Genomic DNA, 12,898 nt, shown 5'->3' with positions numbered 1-12,898 from the left:
CTGTTGTACAAGGCCATGTCCAACACAGGAGTAATGGACATGCTCCACCCCAGAAAACCCAAAGCCATCGGAGCTGTAAGAGTGAGAAATGTCAACCTCAACACATAATGAAATAGGATGTGCTGGAGGGACAGATACATAACCCAGAGGCTCCCTACACCCTGGAACAGAATCCCACTCCATGTTAGGCAGAGCCCCTCACTGACACTCTTCAACAGGAATCTTGCCAAGTGGATGGATGATCGTAGATGTACACTGGGGGTCTTCACTGTGTCACATCCATACAGAGGCACAGTAAAGTAAATAATAAATGGCCATAATATTCACATAGCAAAAGGTGGCGAAAGCCATACACAATATGGCTAGGCTTATAAATGCCCTAGGGTGGATAGCCTAGTATGAACCTATAAACCTATGAAGATACAAATTGTACAGGACACTAAGGATAATCACAAGGCTTTCTTAACTGATGGTAGGAACCTTGTTGGGAATTCACAGATATGCTCTGAATCACTCAAATTTTACAAACAACATACCAAACACACACACATATTGCCAACATCCAACCTGACAGGTGCAGTGCAAACCCCCCCCCCACCCAGAATGCAAAATATCTATCCCAGCAGACTGCTGGCCCCCTGACATTGCAGATGCTGAGGTAACAGCCAGCATCTACAAAGCAAAACACAGAGCAGCAATGGTATGAGATGGTGTCCTGGGCTGAGTCCAACATGGACTCCAAGAAGAATGGAATGCCAAATCACACTACTGCTCAGTGTCAGCCTTACCACAGGATATGTACCCAAAGAGCAGTGTACAACGACAGTGGTCCTTCTCAACAAAGGTGTTGCCTGAATGGATACTGCAAACTACCACCCCAGAATCCTGACAAGCTTGGTCTGCACAGTTATGGAAAGGATCAGCATGTACCGCAGACATAAAGATATTGGGGACCTACTGACACCGGACCCTACCCAGTGTGGCTTTCTTAAGTGCAGATCCTGCCCCTTAAACATGTTTGACTCATTTGAAACAGTCATTAAGGTCATTGATGAGGGCAATGTGGTCCACACAGCATAGCTGGACCTTGCAAAGGCTTCCATACAATACCCCACGTGTTCATTATAGATATGCTCACCAGCTTAAATATAAACCCCTATGTCAGTAGAGGGGTTGCAAACCAGACCAAGGACAGAACTGACATGGTCAGACATGCTGCAGCCATGTCAGACTACAAACCAGATATAACTGGCATCCCACAAGGCTTGGTCCTGGGACCTCCCTCGTTTAGTATATATGTCCCATAGGTACAGGCCAACATGGAAGGACTGTGTCAGAACATGTTTGCAGAGGACTACAAACTGGCCACCATATCTGACCCTCCAGCTGACACAAGCATCCCACAAAAGGGCCACATAGAAACAGACAACTGGTGCCATAGCCATGTTAGCAAGCTAATTGCAGAAAAGTGTATAGTCAACCCCTGTGGATATACAGTAAGTGCCCGCCAATTACCACATAGGTGTTAACCCATTAAGTACTTAACATGTAATGAGAGACCTGGGGATACAAGTTGATAGATATCCTGCATTGGACAAGCATGTGGCTGTAGTGGTTACAGAAACATACCATATACCCACCTAATCATGAAGGTTGTCAGATCTAGATAAGAGGATGTCATTGTGGCTCTGCAGTCATCCTTCATCAGCGTTACAATTGACTACAATAGCCCCTGTGGGATTTACATCACCAGACACCTCCATCAACTGTAAAGTCCCCAAATGTACCTCACCAGGAGTATCAAAGAGCTTGAACAGATGCCATGTGTTATCTGATTAAACAAACTGCAGCTCCACACACTGCCATACTGCCCACCCAGAGGCAAGCTGTGCCTGATGTATAAAGCCAAGTCCAAGCTGGAATCAGTGAACATGCTGCACCTTGTACAATCTGAATGGCAGTGAGCTATGCACATGAGAGACCTGAACCCCAGCACTGACATACATAGGACAAGCTGTACTGAATGATCCATAACACAGAAGCCACCCCCACTCTTGAGTAAACTCCCAGTACAGGTTAGCCAGAGAGTCACTCATCGACTCTCCTCAAGAGGAATCTTGATGAGTGGATGGGAGATGGTAGGTTTACCCTGGGTATCAGTGTTATGTCCCAGGTAGACGGAGGCACAGTATACTAACCATGACATATGTCATGGCAAACTCCACTTACAATATGTGTCAAAGGACAAACACACTCTCCGACTAGCATTAGAAATGGCCTAGGGCACATCGCTAGTGTTTGCCAATGTACACCTATGTTGTGGAATACACTACCAATGTTGGACAAGCCTGGTTTAAGCAGTTCATATCTGAACATAATGCAACATGGTCAGATGTGTGCAACTGGCCCCTAACCAGGCTGTTGTGCTCACTATGAAAATGTAAAGCAGTGATAAGACTAAAGCCCAGGATACTGTCCACCACAGTGAAAGTACTGAACCAGTACACTATACGGTACTACAGTGTTAGGTCAGTATGAATGGATGTTGACAACTGTATGCAAACTATCCCATGCAAACCCTGCAGGCACAGTATAATCCCTGTTGTGTTCAGACACAAAGCAGTTGGACAGTAACTACACAACATGACACACAACCATAAACGTGAGGTATTGTTGAAGTTCACATTCATCCACAAATGTGGTGGGCTGCAGAGTTCAACATATGGAAAGCTCACACTGGGCATGCTCGCACACTTTGATAAATGAGACATATGTCAGACAACATGCCATGGAAAGCCTGAACTGGGCATGCTCACACACACAGGCCAAATCTCAGTTTAGCAGTTGGCCACACATATCTGGTATTTGTACGTGTTATTCCAGGAACCAACCACATTACAAAAATCTGCCCAGTGCACACAGTTAAATGACTACAGAGACATAAGTGATATAGTGGATCCCTCTCATATTCAAACATCGTCCACAGATACACAAGTTGTTCATAGAAACAGGAAATGCTACGGCAATAAAGACCTGCAAACAGTCTATCAGCAACAAATATTGTGCATCTGACAATTAAACATATGGGTGTAGAGGTCAACACTAGGCTGTTTGCCTTAGGGAACGACAGCTTAGCCAGAGTGTGCTTGGCGTCTGCCTCCCCAGTACAGTAGGCTACTGTGCCACTGTAAAGTAGGTCACATAAGGCACCGTGTGAGGCTAGTGTGCTGTGCCTCTGTCAAGCAGGGACACAGTGGAGATCCCAGGGGTTGAATTTGTTAAGCCACATCCATGTTGTTGGTGTGTGCTGGAAGAGGGTTGGTGAGGACCTCTAACAGTAAGTGGGCATCAATAACAGACTGAGGGGAGCCTTATCTGCATTGTCTGGACAATTTCGCTGTCAACACTTTGTCGTGATGATTATGAGGGATTGAAGTCTCGTGCCAGTACTGTTCAGAGATGTCCTCCCTCTGTGGGCTACTGCTCTGCAATGTATTAGCTCACTCTGTCTGTTGGACAGCTCATATATGGCTGGTGTACACCTGACAGTTGTCCTGTTGTGGAGGAGTCATGGGTATATTTGGGATAGCATGATCAATGCAAACCTTCCACATACTCATAGAATGCAATTGTCAAAGATTATGCAGAGTGGCCTGTATACTCCCCCAGCATGGGTCCTTTGAAGTCTTCCACCCCAGTCTTCACAAGTGTAAAGTCTGCTTTTGATAAATACACTTTGTTTGCAGTGACAACCTTGCCTGGGGGTGGGGATGGGATATGGATGTCCAGGGAAAGGTGGGTATGGTCAGATATCAACAATGGTGGTCTACCTCTTGTGTGGAACAGTGAGTACCCATGTTGCAGATGGTCAGGTGCAATATGTATTCCCCCTTGTGGCTGTGGTGAGTGGTTCTGCCATAGCACATGGACTCACAAATTGTAGTGGCTGTAGGGTAATGTTGTAGAGGCCTGAGTAGTTCCACACACAATATACCTGTACCTGACGTTAACAACTGGAATGGTGTATGTGAACACCTGCATATCTTGGCACTGTTCCCAGGGAAGCAAAGTGTGTGTCCTGGATGTGGGAGGGGTGGTCCGAACTGGTTGTATTGTGTGTTACAGGTCCTGTGGTCACGAAGCATGGTATAGAACATAACCTGCCAGTGCGATGTGCATATCTGACCCTGAAGTAGGTGGCTGCAAATGCATATATATGCTATCCCCCACCTGACAAGTAGTACTAGATGTACATACCTCTGTAGAAATAATGATGTCAGCACCCTATAAATACTGCAGGTGCAGAACAGATGCCCAGTAATTTGGATAGTGCTCTCTGCTAATGCATCTCCCTCAAGTGTCATAATATAGTTAGGTAGGGGTTTGAATCCTACAAATGCTCAGTGTGTGTGCGTGAGCGGGGTTGGTGTGTGTGCAAGTCTGTGTGAGGGAAATGTCCCTTTTGGCAACTGAGAAAACACACTACAGGATGCACATTCCCCTTTCTAAACACTGATGATGTCAGCACCCTATAAGTACAGCTGGAGAAGGGAAACCTCCCAGTAATGCGAATTGCGTGCTCCGCTAATGCGTCCGTCTCAAGTGTCATAACATAGTTAGGTAGGGGGTTGAATCCTGCAAATGCTCAGTGTGTGTGGAGGGGGGTTAGTGTGTGTGCAATTCTGTATGAAAGAAATGTCCCTTTTGGCAACTAGGAGAACACACTACAGGATGCACATTCCTCTTTCTAAACACTGATGATGTCAGCACCCTATAAGTACAGCAGGAGAAGGGAAACCCTCCAATAATGCAAATAGCGTGCTCTGCTAATGCGTCCGTCTTGAGTGTCATAACATAGTTAGGTAGGGGTTTGAATCTTGCAAATGGCAAGTGTGTGTGTTTGGGTGAAGGGGGTTAGTGTGTGTGCAATTCTGTGTGAGGGAGATGTCCCTTTTGGCAACTAGGAGAACACACTACAGGATGCACATTCTCCTTTCTAAACACTGATGATGTCAGCACCCTATAAGTACAGCAGGAGAAGGGAAACTTCCCAGTAATGCGAATAGCGGGCTCTTCTAATGCATCCGTCTTGTGTTTCATAACATAGTTAGGTAGGGGTTTGAATTCTGCAAATAGCAAGTGAGTGAGTGTGTGTGTGTGTGGGGGCGGAAGTAGGGTGTGTGCAATTACATGTGTGAGAAAACTGACCCTTTTGCCAACCAGTACAACACACCAGCTGCTGCATATTCCAATCTCTACACAGAGATGATGTCAGCACCCTACAAGTACAGCAGAAGAGGGCAAATCTCAAAGTAATGCAAATAGCACGCTCTGCTACTGCGTCTCTCACTACTGTCATAGCACAGTTAGTTATGGCTTTGAATTCCACACATGCCACGTGTGCTTTTGTCACACAGAATGCCCAAGTATGTGGGTTGCTGTTCACAATAATGCATGACATCGATTAAACCAGTAATGGCAATGGACACAGATGATGTATGTGTGCCAAATACGCATATGTACCTGTGACCTTCAATAGTTCCCATGTCTGATCCCTGCCACATGTGAATACACGGTATTTGCACTGGATAACATTATGACTGTGGTCTTCTGTGCGGGTGCTGCATGTGGTATGTGTATATACAGTGTGAGATGTATATGGTATCATCCTAGCAGCGAGGGATACACATCTGGTCTGAGGCATATAGTCTACATGTTGTTGATGAAGAGGTGCTGCATGTTTTCACCTGTTGTGGGAGTGGTAATAAGTTGTTCCATAGCAATGCAGTGACTACATGCTAGGAACCTTTCAGCTAGGGTGTTGTAGCTACAGTAATTCATCAGCATTCAGTAATACATCAGCATTCCTGGTGACGTTATGATGCCAACCAAGGTCAGGGTCATACCAGCCTGTGCCACATGCTCAGAGAGCCCTTCCATGCTCCCTATCATGTAGTCCAGGGAGGTACATCACAGGTCAGCCATAGTGGCATGGACAATGACTGAGTCATATGTGTCCATGCCTCTGACTGACCTGTATGATTGTGTTATGTGGTGGACCATAGTGCCTCACGGGCATATCACTGTGACCTTCACCTTGTCCAGCCTGGTGAGCGGGACCTCACTGTACCGGACAATAAAGGTACCTAACACAACTGTAGCAGGTGTGTTTTCTAGCTGTACAGGCTGTGACTGTTTGGCACACAGGATTTGTGTGCTAAGTGTTGCACGTGCTGTGTTCTGGCTTAACGTATGCCTGTGTGCCAGCTGCAGAGGTGTCTGCTGCTCAGACAGGATGTTATTCTGAGGCTCCACGAATGGCCCAGTGTGTTCACATGTTTGGATTGCTGTCAGTGTAGGTCTACATCAGACTGGTATTATAGTCACTGTAGTATTTCATGCCACCTGACAGGTTATGCCAGTACTGGGTTCAGAGTGCTTAGTCCCCCATTTGGCTATGTGGTTGCATCTCATACATGTGTTGTACATCCATGTGTAGGGGAGAGGGTTGACTGTGTACATGTGGCAGCTGTGACATTGCCACATGACCCACATATTCCACAACTGTACCATAGAGGTGACTGACAAGTGACCTTTGCACATGCTACCATAGTATTGTGATTGCCATGGTGATTAACAGCACATAGAGCCAATGGGGAACAAGGTACAGAAGGTGAGTATGTGAGGGTGTAGTGCCTGTGATTAGTTAGCACTGGCATATATGACTGCTCATGTGGACAAATGCCAGGTAAGTCATATGCAATGTGTCACAGGCAACGTACATGTGAACAGGACAAACAGTGACGTTCTGTCAAGTGAGACATGGACATACATATAGTAAGCTATGCAGATGTCACTAGGAGTCCACAGAAGCTCTGTAACTCTGCATTGCAGGTGGGATCAGTGTTCCAGGGTAACTGCAAGCAAATATGCATGCAAACAAAGCTACAGTAAGCAGGGCTGCATGTAGTCCATTGTACAACAAACAAGCTGTACCACTTCCAATAGGTAACAGTGCAAATATGCAGGCACTATACACACGTACATGGAAATACACAGGTCAGATGGCTAGGGTCCAGTCTCAGCATGCACAAGTATACAGACCATGTACCATCAGGATGTACAATAACTGGATGGAAACCCAGGTGCTCATACCTGCAGTAATACACATGTCAAATAACAGACACTGAGCCTTCACTCAGTGGTTCCATACTTAGTAGGATGTATGCTACCTGTCCTGCCACCACAGTATCCCTGACATTTATGGGGACTCTCCCTCCTGTGAAAGTTAGTTTTGTGTGTTGGGGCTGTCTAGCATGGTATGAGATGTAAGCTTGCAGTGCTAGGGTGCTCCTGTGTGTCCTGTACCAGTCGTGTAGTACTGCACACATATCAACATCCTCAAACATCCGCATTGCAGAGTCCAGTGTAGGCAACATGCCACTTGCAGTTTACATGTCCATCATTGCGTATCAATACTTTCATTACCTTATCCCCTGTGCTACCTATGTATGCAGCCTTCTGTTGACATCCTTACCACCAGTATGCCAACATGTGCAGATGATACACTATGGTACGTACCATGGGTGTAGACAACAGTACAAGACAATCATACCCTTACTGCATCAGGCATGTTGGGATATACCCACAATTATATCAGCACACAGTACTGTTAACAACATGATACTATTACTACAAGTCTATGTAGTCACCCTGTGCATCAGCAACATGTTAACCTGTACCTGCACTGATGTTACAGATTGCAGGAGGTGGCACAGTTTCATCATATGCACAGGGTGTGAACTTGGTATGTCTGATTCTGCCACTGATACCATCAATTGACATGTATGTGTATGTGTGTTGGTGAGGGACTGCAGTACAAGGTGGGGCAATGTTGATGCAGTGTGTGCGTGTATGCGGTAGCCCTAGGTGTTGTCAATTCGCATGTGTGTATGGATGCACACAGTTCCACCTCATGGCTGCCATATACTGGTGTTTGTGGGCAGCCACAGACTGTACCTGCCAGGTCATACAGATCAGTGTCTCTGGCCACGGACACGGTACCTGTGCCTTGCAGGGGTGCTACGCACTGTATCCGGTACCAATCCAGACTGGGTACTGTCATCAGAAGCAGGTGTTCGTTGACTGGACACAGATCCCTGTCGGGCCTGTTCAGTGCCACATGCATGTGGTCTCCTGGGGCGGTCTGATGACAGCACAGACCCAGCATTGCTGGGGCTGCTGCTGGCACTATGAGGGCGGCCGTGGCCCTGTTGTCATCCGCGACGACTGCCAGCTGCTGCTGTTGCTGGCATACACCCACGTCGACGCCTCAACTGTCCACCATCGCCCTGGCTTATGGACATGTAGTTGTGGAACTGATCTAATATGTCCCCACAACGTCTGTCTATGACATCGGTGAAATTATGGATGGCAGCCGCAATGTCACGCATACTGTCAGTCATGGCTGTGCGACATGCTGTCAGCTCCATCAGACCCTGTCTGGTGTACCATTCCATACATGACTGTGCCTGCATGACAGTCCGAAACATGGCTGAGGTTGTAAGACCTCTATGGGCACGTCTGACAGGGGCAGTATGCCCACAGATGCTCCCATGAGAACCCCTGGACATCTGTCTCTGTGGTACCATCTCAGGGCCATGCCCATGGCTGCTGTGTGGGGAAGCATGTGCCACAGATACCACATTACCCTGGTCAATGCCCACTGTATCCTGTCCATCACCTAGGGACATTGGTGATAAAGGGTGTATTGGCAGGATAACTGTGCGCATTGATGGGGTTGACAGCTGTGTACTGTCAATTGGCTGACCAATGATGGACCCTGGCATACCTTCCTGTGCCATTACACAGATGTAATCATTATCAGTACCCATGGCACCTGATTCAGGTTCCCTGCTGCATGACACCAGAGCAGCACCAGAACCTGTGGGAGGGAAACAGGAAACACAGTTTACAATGTCTACACAATGTTACCAGTGATGCACACATGCACACATGCACAGGTGCACACATGCACACATGCACAGATGCACACATGCACACATGCATGCATGCACAGGTGCACACATGCACACATGCACACATGCACACAGTTGCACACTTGCACACTACTCAGTATGCGAGATATCAACACACAGACACACCTGCATACATACACAGAGCACTACTCAGTGAGCCTAATATTACTATTAATATCAAGACTATTAAAGGTATTGTTAATACACACTCACCAGCATGGATAGGCTGCATTGCTGTTACACCGGAGGGACCTGCAGAAGTGGGGAAATTAATGTCAGTGGGCACAACTGTGCCATTGTTACTGAGTATGATACAGGTCAGTAGTGCAACAGTCGCCTTTCACAGGTCAGCTGCTGATATTGAGAATATCACACTTGCACATTAAATACTATGATGACAGCTACAAACCAAGGACACACCTTACACATGCATTAACTACCAGTGTACACAACAGTCAACTATACATATGGCATATTACCTGCATGCTCGTGGTCTTGCTGCTGTGGGGCTCCAGCCTCCATCATAATGCAGGTCTGCTGCTGTTGTTGTTGTTGGCAGGCTGGAGCCACAAACCTTATGAGTAGTCCCTCCAGTCTGGTGAGTGGGGGATGTGTAGCCACCCCACCACCTGTGGCAACCTGTTGCCTGTGGATATCTGACGCACGCTGACGGACATTTCTGATTAAATCACTTCAGTGATGTCGTACCTGCTCATATGTTCTATTATGCGTGCCTATGTCATTTACCCGACGGACCAGGTCTTGCCACAATGCAGCCCTCTCCTGCTGATTCTGGCTGGTGCGGGTAAAGAGTATTGCATAATCCCGCACCAGGCTCTGGTGTATCTCCTCATCCTCAGCTGCAGAGTACACTGGATTGTGCTGGCGAGTCTTGGTCCTGAAAAAGGAAATAACATGATATCAGAAAAATATGTCAGCAGAATTTGGCACATATACTACACATGCTACTCGACTGTTGTGATACAACATATCTCACATATATAGCATCTGTCTGTCTATTGGTGGATACACATGTAAATGGCCAGGTATCAGTGCTCAGCCAACAACTGTGCAACAGTACCTGGCACACTCCATACGACATACTACCAAACCCCAGCAGTCAGAACACTGATTCAGGTCCAAAGCACCTCCTCACACTGGGGGTTGTATCGAGGTACTGTATGGGGTACATCATCAACTACTGTGAGCTGACCACAAACTAATTGCCCTGGATATACATATCCCACCTCCACCACCAGCACAAACGACTACAGTGAATAACATTTCAAATGCAAACTTTACACTTTGTAACACTGACATGGTATCCTTTAAGCCCACTGGGCCAGTGGAAGACACAACCCACAATGCTGACCCCTTCACAAATGATTTCTATGGACATCTCTGAGAATGCATGGATCACGCAATCCCATATAAGACCAAGACACTCTCCACAAAGGGAAAGCATCCTGTCTGGTGGACCCCAGCCATAGACAGATTGTATAACAAAAGATGGAAGCTACTGCAAGACAGAGCATAATTCCATAAAGGGAAGGCATGTCTGACCAGCACTAGTAAGGAGCTATTTTCTCTCATACAAACATCCATGGGCAACTTTGTGTGGGAAATCAATGGGGACACTACAGATAACCGCAAGGCCTTCTTCAGTTATGTTAGCAACCTGGTCAGAAACCCTCCAATATGCTCATAGTTAGTACACAACAACAAATAATTCACTGAACCCGCAGATATTGGCAACATTGTGGCAGACAGGTTCAGTGCAAGTTTCCTCCCTCCCTCTCCACCAAACTAAGACATACTTATCCCAGCTGACTGTAACCTCCCTGTCATCACAGATGTCCAGGTGAGAGCCGCCCTCAGAAAAGCAGAAAACACAACATGAATGGGACCTGATGGTATCCCTGGTTGCATGCTACATGAACTCCAAGAGGAGCTAAACACACATATAGAAGTGCTATGTAACACTAGCCTGACTACAGGATATTTACCTGTACACTGGCATACAGCAGCAGTGGTTCCACTCCATGAAGGAGGCACCTCTACATACCAATACAATATAACACAATACAATACATTACAATACAATACAATACAATATGCTATTGCCCCTGGGACTACAGCAGCATACTGTTCTGCTACCCTGACCATTGTAACACATGTGATGTGATGGTACCTGCTCCTGTCAAACAGTTACACAGGGTGACTCATATGGCATATTACCTATCTGACTAACATTCAGCAGGGGTATGTGTGACATGTACTCATGGGGAGTCTTGCTTCTTAATGCTGTGTGGTTTATTGCAGGGTATGTCTTATCTGTGCGTAGGAACCTGTACCTCCGCCATGTGCTCTCTACTGCAGTGTCATGGACAACACACAGCAGTCATTTAGGTTGTGGATGGTGTGAGGTGTTACTATAGTTGTTGGACATCTGTCATGGGTGTGACTTAAGTATGTAAATCCAGGAGTGGTAACCTCTATGTGGGTAGTATGTGTGTACTCTGTGATGTTGTCCGTCACTGTGCATTGGTAATGTGTTTGAGTGCATTGTCACAGTGTTGTACATGTCACTGTGTCCTTCTCCATATCTGTAGCTGTCATGTGAGGTACATACCGTGGCAGCCATTGTGTGGTGTGGAGGGGTACACTGACCTACATGTCCATAGCTGACACACCATGTCTGCTGACACATACCATGTGCAGGTATTCCAGGAATAGTTTGCCACTGTGAATATCATTGGGGGGACTATTGTTCACATTTATGACCCTGTTCACCCCTGACACATGCAGTGGTGGGCAGCCAATCACATATCTGGTGGTTACTGGTGTAGGTGATTTGAAATGGGGTATGGTACTCCAGTTTTGACACTGGTGTTCACTCCATGCCTTTGTCACCAGGCACCTGTTGCAATACATCTGTACACATGTGCCTCACTCAGAATATATATACATCTCTCTCTCTCTCTCTCTCTCTATATATATATATATATATATATATATATATATATATATATATATATATATTTGTCTGTATACATATGCACATATATATAGCGATGTACATATATTCATATATTGCTATAGATATGGAGAGAGGGGGGTTGTGACAGAGGGATGAGAGTGACAGAGGGGGTGGGACAGGGAGAGTGTGAGATCGTCTTATACAGTCATATCTGTAGATAGTCAGATCTGTCTGTCTATGTATATGTATCTACATATATCTATATCTGTATGTGTGTATTACATATATATGTTTGTACATATTCTATGTATCTACATCTGTCTATGTATTCCTACAGCCCTCTCTATGTATGTATATATATATATATATATATATATATATATATATATATATATATATATATATATATATATACATACATACATACATATATTGACATACATATGTATCCATATGATAGATAGGTATATCAACATGTTTGTTTACAAAACTGTATACACACACTAACATATAAACATACATAACTGTGAAACCTACTTTGTACATTGCACTACAACCTACATTCAACCTACATTGATATGTGCACATAGATACCCTCACATACATATGGATGTACAGCCTTGACTGATAGTTGCTGTATGTCCCCTGCCCTTTGCACATCTTCATATACATATGGATACAGACCAATGACACATATGGAGGGTTCACAGTATGTAGACTTTTAAAGTATTACTTTACATTATCTGTGTTTGTCACAGCTGCTTGCGTTGCCATCTGATTTGGTGTCCTGCTGCTCCAGTTGCCAGTTGTCAGCTTTCAAGTGGTTGTTGATGACTGGTTTTGTTTGTGTATGTTTTTTTTTTCTCTCTCTGTCTCTCCC

This window comes from Protopterus annectens, chromosome 1.part0 (genome assembly GCF_019279795.1).
Source record: "Protopterus annectens isolate FY-2018-M chromosome 1.part0, PAN1.0, whole genome shotgun sequence".
Lineage (NCBI taxonomy): Eukaryota > Metazoa > Chordata > Ceratodontiformes > Protopteridae > Protopterus > Protopterus annectens.
The sequence above is the reverse complement of the archived record's forward strand: the minus strand, read 5'-3'. Positions refer to the sequence as shown.